Consider the following 15,047-nt stretch of genomic DNA (forward strand, 5'->3'; position numbering starts at 1 on the left):
ACAAAGAGCAGTACTTAAGAGAGGGCAACTGGCTGGAGCTCATATGAGATGTAATCATTACCAATTTTTGAAGAAAGATTTGAAAACTTTAAATCAAACCACAAATTATGATGCGTCACCCTTCCATAAATCTTAATTGTGGTGACTTCATTTGGTCTTAAGCAGCAAGCAATATGCAACTTCTCAGTGAAATTTATAGTCAGTGTATCTCCTCACTTAATGGTACAAATTTGCAGTTCATTATTATTATTTTTTTATTTTTTTTTTAGCTTTCCATACACTTATTTTATGGCTCACCAATCTAATTTGACGCATATGACATGATGTCTTCAGAGCAGGGACCTACGCAGTTCACTGTACTTAATAAACTTGTACTAAATATCCATTGCTTGACTGACATATTGAGTTTTAGCTTTTTGGATCACAGCAAGACATTCCATATTGATTAAATATCACCTAATATAGAGTCCATATTCACATAGCTCCAATTGCACATGAAAACTCCTTTACAGCTATTTTTAGCTAGCTTTTGACCTCTAAATCTCTTATGACAAGAGAGTTTCTTATATTCTCATTTGTTTGATCATAATCTTCTTTAATCATATTTTGGCAGAGGTTGAACCTTTGTCCTCAAAAGCTAAGAAGGAATTTCATCCTCTAGCTCTTCTCTGTGGATAAGAATTGGCACAATTTGTCAAATCTATTGTGTGCCCAACACAATACCCTGTCTCCCACACAGGTTCCAGGTGAGGTGTGGGGAAGGGCAGGCAGTCTGTGTTCCAAAGCTATCCTGTGAAAATCAGCTATAAACACAAACTCACTCTGGTAATAAGAGCCTACACCTTGGTTTAAAAAGTAAAACAAAGATGTGAATACAGCTTGGTGTTAATAATATGTGTGACCATTTCCCACTTAGCTGATTTGTTGTTTTTTTTGTTTTGTTTTGTTTTGGTGAACTGCTAACATCTGCCACATCACCCTGAGAAACTCAGGTCTTTGCCTTCTAATATCAGCTTAGTAGTAGCCTTTAGGTAAGTCACTCAAAGTTTCACTTAAGTAGGACCAAAAGACTCAATAATTGAAGATAGAATTAGACAGATCCACAAATTATGTACCCCAAATTCTTCTTTTGTTATTTGGCGTCTCCCCACCCCCATCTTCCATATTTAAAATGTTTGAGAGTGCATGTGCGCCAGATGACTCATCCAAGCTGCTCTGGAAGTTGTCTCCGCTGGTGACAGTAAAGCTGATCTACCCTTTGCCTGCCCCTCTGTCTGGTGAAAATGCAGAATATCTGTCTGTGGCACTGCTACCATTGTGCTGTGGCCTTCTTTATTCAGGTACAATGCTCTTAGGCAACTTGCTCTCACGCGAAGCTTTTTATCTGATCACATTTCCTCGTTTCCATCTGCCTGTGCTACCCAAAGTGGGCGTGCTCTAAAAGAAGGTGAGGACCCACAGGTCTCTAGGGTCCTCAGAACCCACAAAACAGGCCCCTCCAACAAGTGGTCTCCTTGCTCTACAGTCTGCATAACCAAGGAGACTAGATACCTATTTCCCAGCTTTATCAGTGCAGGAGCCTTCCTCTCTCTTCCTGCTTCACTGAGATTCTCCTCTGCAAAAAGGTGCCAAAAATTATTTTCTTTGAACTTTCAGTAATCCTGGTACTGACTATATCAACAGAAATTCTGAAACTTCTGGTGGTACCAGCTCCTGGATTTCTTTTTACAACATGTGGGGGGCAGATCCCTGTTCTAAAGTTCAGGCTAACCGCCCTAAAAATGACTGACAGTACTTTAGTGGGAATTGCCCTTTTCCCCTCCCTTCTCCACTATCTATAGACTTTCACATTCTGGAGGAAAGCCAGTCTTTTTTTTTTTTTTTAACTGTAGATCTTCAAGCTAGCCCAAGCAGGCGTTCAGCTCTGTCTCCCTCCTCCCTCTTCTTTCTTTCCCCTCCTGGCTCCTGTTCAATGACTAAAGCTCTCCAGGAGTATTTATGGACCAGGGTATCTATTGTGACCTTGTGATTGCAATAATCCCTTGGCTCGAGGCTGCTCTGCACGGACTGTCACAGGGTGCTAGGGGTGGGACTGAGAGGAGGGTGCATCATCCAGGAGTGGTGTGTGTATTTATAGAACAGGCCTTGGCCTTTCCTTCCTAGAGTTGTCTGTCAAGGCAGCCGTTGCCGTATCCTCACAAACTTCCTTTGGGAGATAGATGATGGAGGCCCAGGGCTCCAGAGGTAAAGGCTAGCATTCTTGGAGCCAGGGTACCAAAGGACTGCTTCCCCCACCTCCATGGGACAAACCCCAGGAGGCCCAAGTTCCTAAGGATGAGCATTATAACCCTCAGAGCCCCAGCAGTGCAGCCAAATGCTCCTGCCTGGGGACACCTGACTCAATAGCCTCAGGGGGTGTGAATCAAATTTCTGGGAAACTCTGACCTCATTCTGGATGCATTTGGGGTCTGGTAAGCCTGACAATCTTTGGGGGGTGGGGAGGTGGGGTCTTTGAAAAGCAGGCTGGGAAATTGCTGTTAGAGTAAGAAAGAAGAAAGATGAAAGGGGGCCTGGCTTTGTCTGTTTTGTAGAACGGGATTACCACTATCTGGATTAAGAAAAAAAGAAAGAAAACCAAACAAAACAGGACTTCGGGAAAGGAGTGCGAATGAAGGCCATCTGAGTAAAGCCAGAGGAGAGCTCTTAAACTGACAAGGCCTACTTAGCCTCATCGCAACTTAGCACAATGTTATATGCCACATCAGGCGACTATGATTGCTTCTTGTGTTCCAGTTTTGACTCAACTAGACAGTAAATTATTTGATGGTGGGAACCTTAGGACGCAGAGCTGGATGCAAAACTAGTGCTCTGTAAGCCCTGTGAGTTCTCATATGTGGATTCTTCCATAAGTAATTACTAGCATTAACAAAAGTTTTTGAAGATGATGCTGATGGCAGAATCCTACAATAGGCAGGACCCCTGTGTTTTTTTTATTTCTCTTTTCCCTCTGCCCAGAGTGTATAGTATACATAGTAGGCTTTCAAAATCATTTGCTAGATATTTACTAAATAAATGATGATTATAATAGTTTCGTGTCTATCACATAGTACTTTTAGCCTGCTTAGTGGTGACTTTGACTGGGCTTGAAGCTTTTCTCTCTCTTAAAAAAAAAAAAGAAAAAAAGAAAAGAGAGAGAAACTTCTGTGCCTGGTGTTCGGTTCTCCCATATAGTCCCGCTGGACTGTGTGATACCGTAGGGTAGTGAGTGGTTCTCCAACTTGAGCCTTGCCAGGAAAACCAGCCTCACTTCTTCTCCCACCCTGCGTCTTGTGTAAGCACCCTGCCCTGGGCACCGTCTTCATTACCAGAGCTGTGTCCTTAGTGTTTTCTACTCTGTGACTTGCCTGGCCAGGTTATAAAGGGATCAGGAGGCAGCAGGACTGGTCTTTTGAATCCCTAATGCTTAGCGTACTGCCTGGATTGCAGAAGAAGTTTGGTGAAGATTTGTTGAATGAATGGAAATTGCTGAAGACTCAGAGGTAGCAGACCTCACACGGTCAGTAATTACATTGGAGACATTCTGATATAGAACAACAGAGGAAAAGAAACACAACAGAAGAAGGTAGGGGAGATTTGCAGGTTAGGGAAATTAAGGGAAATGACTGGGAAGAGAGGTGGGTACAATCCCCAGTATTCCCTTTAAGTCACTGGCAGTAAACTTCATTCCTCCAGCCTTTGCTTACCTGAAGCACAGTGACAAAGGTGGGTTCAGAAACAAAAAAATGAAGCTATAGAGGGAGAACTTTAGGCTCTGGCCCACAGTGGGGACAGGAAGTCGGAGGTTTTGCAGAAAGGGAAGTGGAAGCCTCCTGAAATTACAGCACCAGTAAGCATGGCCTCCTTGCCAGGCCCCTTAGCTCACGCAGCCCCTGGCTCCCCAAGCTTCCTTTCTTCTGGCCTGAGTGGCAGCATCTTTCTCATTCCCTTTTGATTTGATGGCCTTAGGTGGTGATGAGTGGCTTAGAGATCTGAATTCTATGTGGCACCTGGAGACATGAGGCTTCTTATTCTGCACTTAGTATATAAATCAACTTCATCTTTGAAGCTATTTTTATACTTGCAAGGTTGACTTACATTCTGTAGGATCAAGTTAATAATAAAGAACAAGACTGGGAAGTGGGAAACCGGTTTCTCTCTCCTCCAGTGCCTAGCTAGCTGCTTGCAGTTGGGCAGATGTATTTTCAATTTCCTTCCCTGCTGTGACAGTACTTACTAAGGCTGCCCACTTGGGTTTATTTATGACCCTTTCAAACCGACTGCATAGCTGTTTTCCATTCCTAAGATTGCGTCTTAGAAAACTTGGACCTGCTTTCTAAGTTCTCTCAGTGATATGACTCTCCGTGAACGCTAATGGCCAGGAAAGTATGATAAACAAAAGCAATCCCAGAGAGAGTTTCTCAAGTTCCAAATGTTTGATCTCAAAATCTGGCTGAATTTATCAGCTGAAACCACCATTGACAGAATATTTCTGGCTGACTTCTCTGCCCTCTGCGCCCACCACCCCCATTCTGAACACTGAGCTTCTCAGCCCTTCTATTAGCATCTGCACAGATACCTCCCCTGGGAGAGAGCCTATGTTCTTCCTGGAACCAATTTAAACCCAAAGGAGACTTTAAGAAATATATTTAATAGTTGGAGAGGATCCCTCTCCTTTTAACTTCTGAGCTCATTCCCTCTGGGAATCAAGTGACATTTAGATTCCGGTGTGCAAGTTGTTTTTTCTTTAGATTAGTTTTTGTGTAAACATTCCTCTGCAAATTATGTTCACATTTTAAGGAAACTTCTTTCAAGTGTCCAGTCAGACTGATTCCTAGTGTGTTCCCTTCACTACCCCCAACTCGACTCTCACAAACCAACTTCCCCATTTCTCAACAACTCAAATTCAAACTGATTCTACTGCTGGTTAAAATATTTCCCCAACTTTCTGGAATTTCCATTTTTCAAGGTTATCTCCCCTGGTCTGCAGCCAAAGGTTGGCCCACTGAGATGAATGAAGCTAGCATTGTTCTGCCCCGGTGGGGTCAGCAGGAGGCCAGAGCTGCCCTGAGGATGGGACTCAGGACCAACAGGATAGGCCCCCTGTGAAGCAGAGCACCAGCACCAAGGCCAGGCAAATGGGGTAGCAGCTTTCTGTTAAGAGGCTGACAGGAGCTTGGCAGTCATATATAGAAAAGCAGGCAAATTATGTCGTCTTCTTCAACCAGGAATTTTTTTTTTTAATCCCAAGTGGTTTATTGAAACAAGTTTCACATACAAGTCCAGGACAGAGGGGATGGGGCTTATAAACAGGAATCTGGAAAGGGGGCCTGAGGGCTCAGGATAGAACCCAAAAAAGAGTGAAATAAATAGAAGAAGAGAGTGGAGGGCCAGGAGAGGAGACTGACAGACTATCACACAATGATAACGACATGGGGGAGGGGGTGGGAGGGTCAGCCAGGAATTTGATAGCTCTTTGTAATTGGCTCACAAGAGTAACCTCTCCTCATGCCTTTTCTTCTAACGTTGCCATTGAAAACTTTGTCTAATTGGGTGTGATTTTTCTTATACAAATTCTTTATCTCTCAGTTTTATGTAAAACATGTCCATTTATTAAGGTCACCATGAATAGCCACATGGGCTAGTCACAACTCTAGGGGTCATCATTCACATAGACTACAATATAATTATCAAAATAACAAGCCACTTTTCCTCTTTAAAACTTAGAAACATCTTTCATTGTTCTTCTGTATGTTAAGGAAGGTAAAATAGTTGAGAAGTGGAAAGAATACCTAAGTAAGTCCTACGACGTAGTCACAAAATTACTATGTGGCCTTAGATCACTTTGCTATCCACGTCTCTCATCAGTAAAATAAGGGGGTTGGACTACATCATCTCTAAGGGGCTTGCCCTCTGGCAACAATATTTTCTCATCAGCAGAAAGTGACATCTTTTAGATCAATAAGTTACATGATGGAGAGTTTTTGGCTAATCATTTTCTTCCATTGCTACTCTGGCATTTTGAGTTGCTCAGCCTGGTTATGCTACATTGCAGATTTTGAAGTCCAGTGAATGTGGACTTAATGTGCCAATGCTTTTCCTTGATTTTTCTGAGCTTGGGTCTTTTCTGCATCATTAAAAACAGAGGCACTAATTTGAGGAATTAATTGAGGTGGTCACTTGAGGTCATATAGCAGCTGTGGACCTTCAGGGTCTCACTTTTGCAAAGAAACACACACACACACACACACACACACAGAGGCAAGAAGGTTGACCAGATAATTTCAGAAGCTTAGGAAACAAAGCATTCCATTCTAAGTTTTTAGCTGTGGGGACTGACTCACAACTTCTCCTGGGTTTTGTTCCCTATCAAATCACAACTTGGCCAATATTTTCTGGCAAAGATCATGGCCAGTGCTGTGGAGGACAGTGGAGAAACACTTGCTCGACCAATCCCAGACTAGTTCTGCAAAACCATGTCTCAAGAAGCAGGTTAGGGGGAGAAGTCTCTTTTTAGTTGGCTGCATTCAACAAGTCTTTGTCAAGGAGCTCTAGCTGTGAGGACACAAGTCTGGAAAAAGTACCCTAAACCTTGAAATTGATTTGTACTCTAACACATGTGCCAAATTAGAAAATTAAAGCAGTGCTTCTCAATCACTTGGAGGGGGTGGGGTGGGGGGATATTGCAAGTAATTTGTTAGTGCTATTGATACTTAGGGCACTACCGGTTCAAAGTGATTGTTTTGAAAATATACATTAGAATGGATTTAAGGTTATCTTTCAATATTCAGATTTTTTTTTTAAGTCCTCTGCAGGAATCCCTCTGAAGGAGGAAATTGTTTTTTATTTAGGAAAATGCCTTAAAGACACATTTAGGTATTAAAAGATGGGCTAGAGCCTAAAACAGCAGATCCAGTGGAGGAATTATTGAACTGGTCTGCATAAAAAGGGGGGAATGTATTTTTTGTTGGAAATAAGTAAACAAGAGGTGGAATGATAGTGTGGTCTCAGGAATGTGACTTAAATGAAACTCGAGAGGTAGGTTACCCAGGTTCACATCTAAAAAACCCACCATGATGCACCTTGAAATAAAGTAATTTCGATATAAGAGAAATGGTGCTTGGCTTCCACCCTCTGTCCAACTCCCATTTTCAACTAGGTTTAAGCTAAGGTTCTTTTTTTTTTTTAAAAAAAAATTGTGGTAAAATGTACATGACATAAAATTTACTATTTTAACCATTTTTAAGTGTATAGTTCAGTAGCATTAAGTACATTTACATTGTTGTGCTGGGCTGAGGTTCTTATTTTCTCTGGGGGAGAAGAGAATATGAAGGGAAAGGTGACACAACCTCAGAAGACAGAACACTGACATCCCCAGTGTCCTCCCAGCCCATCTCCACGGCACCACCTAACTAGGAGATTCCTGAAATTGCTGCTACCATCCTGGAAGTCCAGCTAACCAGAGGACAAGGAATTGGCTCTATTAACATTTAAGTCAGAGTGGCCAGTCACCACCAGGTGGATGGTGCCAAACCATAGCATGGAGTCAGCACAGCTGGACCTCTGGAATGCCCAGCCAGCAAGTTGCACAAGCTTACCCCAGTCACTTCAATAACCCCAAAATATGCAATCCTGCATTTTGGGAGACTGAAAATTTTGGACTCCATATATTTCTTATGGATGGGTCTACTGTGTGTCTAAATATTTAGGTAGTAAGTAGCACATAAGCACTCAGTGAGTACTGGATATTACCAGGCATATCTAATATTCAAATTTATGTTGTTGCATTCCTACTTTTTCTGCAGTAGTTTTACATCCACAGGATTTCTTTATTATTATTATTAATTATTATTACTTTCACGAAGATTAAAAAGAAGGTACTAAGGCATATATTTGAGTAAATGCAACTAAACAAAAAGCCATTAAACCGGTCAAGATGGTGGAGTAGGTAAATGCTGTGCTCACCTCCTCTCAGGACCACATCAATTACAACTAAACCATAGAACAACCATTATTGAAAATCACCTGAAGTCTAGCTGAACCAAAGCTCTCCAACCACGGACATACAGAAGAAGCCACCTCAAGGCTGGTAGGAGAGGCAGAGACAAGGAATAGGCGGGTATCACACCTGCATGTGATTGTTTAAAATTGGGAGGGATATCTTCACTGTGGAGGTCTTTCCCCTGAAGAGCGAGGGGTCCCACCTCCTCCCAAGCCCAGGGTTTCAGTACCGGGGAGAGAAGACCCAATAACTTCTGGTTGTGAAAACCAGCAGAGATTGTGACTGAGTGAGACAGAGGGCGACAGCATCCCAGGTGCTCCTTTTAAAGGGACTGTGCATGGACTTACTCACTGACAGACTCACTCACTCTTGCTCTGAGCTCCAGCGCTGGGGCAGCAGCTTGAAAGGCACCAGGAGCTGATGGGGGAGGAACTGAATTATCTAGCTTTAGGGTGAAGGTTGGAGGGGCAGCTTTCTTCCTGATGGATGAGCTGGCATTGTTTCCTTGTTGAGCCCTCCCCCTTCAAGCGTGGAGACGCACGCAGACGTCTTCTCTGAGTCTCCATCAAACTGGCCCCACCCTGAGACAATGCCCCACCCTTCAGGCACACCAAAGCCGTTTCCAGTGGCTTTTCCATGTAAATGATCTGTCTTGGTTCATGCTGAAGACTTTCCTAAAATCTTCACAAAACCCAAACAAGCAGCACCTGGTTTTGGCAAGTCCCATACCTCTGGCTGAGCAGCCCTAAGCCTGGCACTAATGACAGCTGGCTTTGGTCCATGGCTTGGCCTCTCAAGGCACCTCTAAGCACAGTGCGGGTGGCCACCATCTCTGGATTGCTTTGTGACTCATGCCAGGTGGCCCCAGGCAGGGCATAGACTGTGGCTGAACTTGGCCTACAGCAGGGCCCCTCCCAGGAGGCCCTGGGCCTGACAGTGCCAGTGGCCAGCTTCACACTGGGCAGAGCATCACCCAGTCACCTCCAAAGATGATACACCCAAAGGACAGACTAGGTAGTCTCCAGAGCCCTGATAGAGTGGACCCTGCTCTGTAGGGTCAGACACTGCACAACAGCTCCTACACTGTAGTCACAGTCAATACTTACAACCAATCAGCTTGAGGGTCGACCCCTTCCCTTGACTTCAAGTAGCAATCAAGTTTCAACTACAACAGGAGGGCACAACCCATACAAGGGACACACCTGGAGCACCCGGCTCTGGTGACCAGGGAGACTGCACCACTGGGTTCCCCAGGACACCTACTACATAAGGCCATTCTACTAAGACTGGGAAGCATAGCAGCCCTACATAGAAACAAACACAGGGAGGCAGCAAAAATTGGGAGACAAACAAACACATCCTAAATGAAAGAACAGAACAAAGCTCCAGAAAAAAACTAACAAAATGGACACAAGCAATCTATCAGATGCAGAGTTCCAAACACTGGTTATAAGGATACTCAGTGATCTCAGGGAAAACTTCAACAAAGAGATAGGAAACATAAAAATGGAGATAGAAAACATAAAAAAGAATCAGTCAGAAATAAAGACTATAATAACTGAAATAAAGGATACGTTAAATGGAATTAACAGTAGATTAAATGAAGCAGAGGATCAAATCAACAATTTAGAAGGTAAGGTATCAGAAAACACCCAATCAGAACAGCAAAAAGAAAAATGAATCCAAAAAAATGAGGAGAGTTTTAAAGGGGTCTCTGGTGCAACATCAAGTGTACCAACATTCTCATCATAGGGAAAGAGAAGAGAGAGAGCAAGGAATTGAAAACCTATTTGAAGAAATAATGACTGAAAACTTCCCAACCTGACAAAAGAAATAGATATACAAGCCCAGGAAGCACAGAGTCCCAAACAAGAGGAACTCAAAGAAGTTCACACCAAGACACATCATAATTAAAACGTCAAAGGTTAAAGACAAAGAGAGAACCTTAAAAGCAGCAAGAGAAAAGCAATTAGTAACTTACAAGGGAGCTCCCATAAGTCTTATCAGCTGATTTCTCAACAGAAACTGCAGGACAGAAGGGATTGGCAGGAAATATTCAAAGTGATGAAAAGTAAGGATCTATAAGCAAGATTACTCTACCCTACAAAGCTATCATTTAGAATCGAAGGACAGATAAAGAGCTTTTTAAAGATAAGAAAAAGCTAAAGGAGATCCTCACCACCAAACCAGTATTACAAGGAATGTTAGAGAGACTTCTTTAAGACACACACCAAAAAAAGATTTAAAAAATATGAATAATAAAATGGCAATAACTACATAGCTATCAAAAGTTACTTTAAATGTAAATAGATTAAATGCTCCCATCAAAAGATAGGGTAGCTGAATGGATAAGAAAAAGAAAAGATCCTTACATATACTACCTGCAAGAGACTCACTTCAGATCAAAAGACACATACAGACTGAAAGTAAAAAGATGGAAAAAAGATATTTCATGAAAATGGAAATGAAAAAAATAAAAGCTGTGGTAGCAATACTCACACCACATAAAATAGACTTTAAAACAAAGACTATAACAAGAGACAAAGAAGGATCGTATAATCCCACTTTTGGGTATTTATCTGAAGAAACCCAAAACACTCCCTCAAGGGGATGTGTGCATACGTATGTTCATTACAACATTGTTTACAGTGGCCAAGATGTGGAGGCAGCCTGGGTGTCCATTGATGTATGAATGGATAAAGAGTAGGATATATACATATATACATATATATATATATATATACACACATATATATATATACATACATATATATATATGTACTGTTATAATATTCCATTATATATATAATGGAATATATTCCATTATATATATAATGGAATATTGCTTGGCCATGGATAGGAATGTGTTCTCACCATCTGCAGCAGTATGGGTAGTGAAGTACATCAGAGAGGGAAAGACAGATGCAATGTGGTTTCACTTATATGTAGAATCTAAAGGACAAAACAAACAAACAAATAAAACAGAAACAAACTCAGATACAGAGAATATTTTGATGGTTGCCAGATGGGAGGGGGGTTCGGAATGGGTGAAAAGGGGGAAGGGATTAAAAAGTACAAATTGATTGTTACAAAGTAGTCATGGGGATGTAAGGTATAACATAAGGAATATAGTCAATAAAATTGTAATAACTATGTATTGTGTCAGGTGGGTCCTAGATTTATTGGGGTGGTAGATGGGAGGGGAATTGGGGGACAGGGTAAAAAGGGTGAAGGCATTAAGAAGTACAAATTGGTAGTTACAAAATAGTCACGGGGAGGTAAAACATAGGGAATATAGTCAATGATATGGTAATAAGTGTGTATAGTGCCAGGTGGGTACTAGACTAGTCAGGGGGATCACTTCTTAAGTTACATAAATGTCTAACCACTAGACTGTACAGCTGAAATTAATATAAAATAATACTGAATGTCAACTGTAATTGAAAATTTTTTAAAGCGGGGGGAAAAGGTGAAGGGGAATAAGAAGTTCAAATCTCCAGGTATAAAACAAATAAGTCATGGGGATGTAACGTACAGCATGGGGAATGTAGTCGACAATATTGTGATAGCATGGTGCGGTGTCAGATGGTTGCTGAACTTATCATGGTGATCACTTCTTTAGGTATGTAAATGTTAAATAACTACTGTGTACACCTGAAGCTAATATAATATTATATGACAGTTATATTTTAATAAAAAAATCTTTTTTTAAAAAAAGGAGAAGAAATAGCCATTTTATTTGAATTGAAGAGCAAAAATTCACTGGGGGAAGGAAGCTAGATGTGAAGCTCACTGTAAGAAGGGAAAGCGCTGTAGAATTCTTGGTGATCTGGGGGAGGGCACTGGACTTTCCATAAGCCATGGCATGGAGAAACAAGTCAATCTTATCTATGTCCTCAAGTGTCAAGGAGACGCCTGGGTGGTAGTTAAGCCATGCACGTTTGATGCTTTCTTTAATGGAAGAGAAGGGAGTGCCCTATGAGAAGTGTACTTATCCTACGTATTTTGCCCAAGGGGGTATGTGATGCAGATGAGTAGCATTCATGACATGCACATAGTACAGATACTCTGAGCCAGACTGTCCGAATTCTAACTCTGCCTCTGCCACATGCTAACTTGAGTCCTTGGGCAAGTTAACTGGATTGCTCATCTCTAAAATGGGGATAATGATACAAGATATCCATAATGTCTGGAAGCGTCAGTATACATAATGTCATCAAGAACATCTTCGATCTATAAAAAAAATATTTTATGGACACACTGTAATACAGAAAAAAAAGTGAAAAACTGAAATAGTCCAAAAAGAGCTTAGTGAGTGCTCACGTTAGCTCACCCATCTCTGTTATCTCCACATTTCATCTTTGAGTTCCTTTTCAACTCTGTGAATTGCAGACAACTGATACTAATGAAAATTATTCTTATTAATTAATTAATGAGTTTAATAGAAGGTTTGACAGGTGTTCATTTTACATATCTGCACGCGAGTGATGGTTATACCCTCTTCTAAAAATTCTTTTATAACACTTCATAGGGCCGTTGTGAAGAGGAAGTGGGTTAATGCTTATACAATCCTTAGAATAGTGCTTGGCATATAGAAAGCACTAAGTATTTGTGATTATTGTTATCATCTATATTAAGGCACTCTATATACTGTGCTATATTGTTAAGGCCTCTCTCCTTCATTGATTCCCTCTCTCTCTACAGTGTAAGGTCCATTAGGATAGGAACTTCGTAATGCCATCACAGAGAACAGTAGAACCAAGCACCAAGAAAGAACATTGGAGACAGTCAATAAATTGGTTGGAATAATATAACAGAGGTTGGCAATTTTACTTATTTATTTGTTTGTTTGTTTGTTTGCAGAGGACCAGACTCTTAATACTACAACCTGGGGGTCAAAAGGCCTCTGTCACAACTGGTCACCTGCTGTTGTGGTGTAAAGGCACCATCAACATTACGTAATGTTCAAGGCTATATTACAATGAAACTTTCTCTATGGACACTGAAATTTGAATTTTATATAACTTTCACATGACATGAAATATTCTTCTTTTTAAAAATTTTTTCCAACCATTTGAAAATGTAAAAACAATTTTTATCTTGAGGGCCATAAAAAAGCAGGGAGTAGGCCGGTTGGCGCCAGCCATGGTTTGCTGACCCCTGAATTAGATAATGGGTATATCATGGGCAAGAATTATGCCTTATTCATATAACCTTTAGTATAGTCCTCATGTAATAGATGTTCAAATAATGTTTGTAGAATTAAGTAACAAATGGATAAAAGCAAAAGGGAGCGATTTAAGCAGCGTGACTTGCTAAATTGTTTCAGAAAGACTCAATTTGTAGTGATGACAGGATGATGGCTGGCTTGGCCATGCCTGGCATATGGGTGGGGTGGCAGTGACTGGTCCCAACTGCATCAACCACGTCCTTTGTCAAAATCACTCCTAACTGAAATCTAAAGTGACACTGATGGCTATACTCTGCCTATAAACTGCCTTAAATCCTTTTTAGAACAAAATGGAATTATAAATAAGTCTAAATAATATCTGCTGATCAAAAAATATAACCAAGGGAGGGGGTTGGGGATGGGTAACAGAGAGGAAGGAATTAGGAAGTACAAATTGGTAGTCACAAAATAGTCGTGGGGATGTGAAATATGTATGGGAAACATAGTCAATAATACTGTAAGAACTATGTATAGTGCCAGGTGGGTGCTGTACGTATCGAGATCACTTCATAGATTATATAAACGCCAACCACTGTGCTGTCCACCTGAAACTAATATAAAATAATATTGACTGTCAACTATAATTAAATATATATATATATATATATATATATATATATATATATATATATATATAGTTACGGGATGTAAAGTACAGCATAGGGCATACAGTCAATGGTATTGTAATAGCTATGTAGGGTGTCAGATTATCACTTTTGAGGGGTGTAAATATCTAATCATTATGTTGTTTTGTACATCTGAAACTTATAAAAAAAAATTATGACCAGAATCGCATTACAAGATACCTTCTCCAGAGAAAGTAGAAAAATTGTCAGACTATATTATATTGGCATTGGTCAATTTCATAGACCAAAATTAAGAAATTTTCCAGAATTAGGACAATGGAAGAGGAGTGTCCAAAAGCACAGATAGGCCCAGAATTTGATCCACCTACAGACCTGAAATGGCGCCAGCTGGAATCTACAGATGCCGCCTGCTTTGCCTCCTGGTTTTCAGCCTCCCTCCCCCTCACTCATATTGTCTCCCGCAGAACAAAAGCATTTGCCTCCAGCCGAGTGAACCTCTCCTCCCTGAAGATGGTGTTACTGAGTTACTGTCGTTACACACAGACACACAGGTACACCTGTATTTTTGCTTAACGGTTCTTAATTCCATTTCTTTTTTTTGTGCCTATGATCTGATTTCATTTGGGGTTCAGGCAAATGTTCATTTGGTTGGCAGACTATCAAACAGGAATTCCGTAACAAATAGCATTTCTCAATGCAGGACTACGACCAAATGAATTAGGAGAACAGCTGTGACAGAACACATCTGGAATAAAAAGGAAATCGGAACAGAACTTGGAAAAGGGCTCAAGTTTAAATTTAAAATGTTAGAACACCTGAACACCTAGGGAGTTGTAGAAACATAGAGTCATTGAGTGAGTCCCAACTTCTGGTATTTTGTAGGTGAGGAAAGAGGTCTCCGGTATCACGGCGACTGTCCAGAGCCGCAGTGGTACTTGTAGGCCAAGTCCTGAACACAGCTCTCTTCTGAATTTGCCTCAAGTTCTTTGCATAGAAGATGCAGGAAGGAAAAGGAAAGGGGCCTTTCTTTCATTCAGGTGAATTATCACATATCAATTTGTAGCTTTGAAAAAAAATATTAAGGTACTAGCTTTTATTGGAAAAAGAGATTGAGCACAGTACCACACTTAACTATAAGCACAGTAATGCTTGTTTCTAAAGTAGAGATGAAGCACTCATAGTCCTTCCTCGT

The sequence above is a fragment of the Rhinolophus ferrumequinum genome, chromosome 4 (genome assembly GCF_004115265.2).
Source record: "Rhinolophus ferrumequinum isolate MPI-CBG mRhiFer1 chromosome 4, mRhiFer1_v1.p, whole genome shotgun sequence".
Classification (NCBI taxonomy): domain Eukaryota; kingdom Metazoa; phylum Chordata; class Mammalia; order Chiroptera; family Rhinolophidae; genus Rhinolophus; species Rhinolophus ferrumequinum.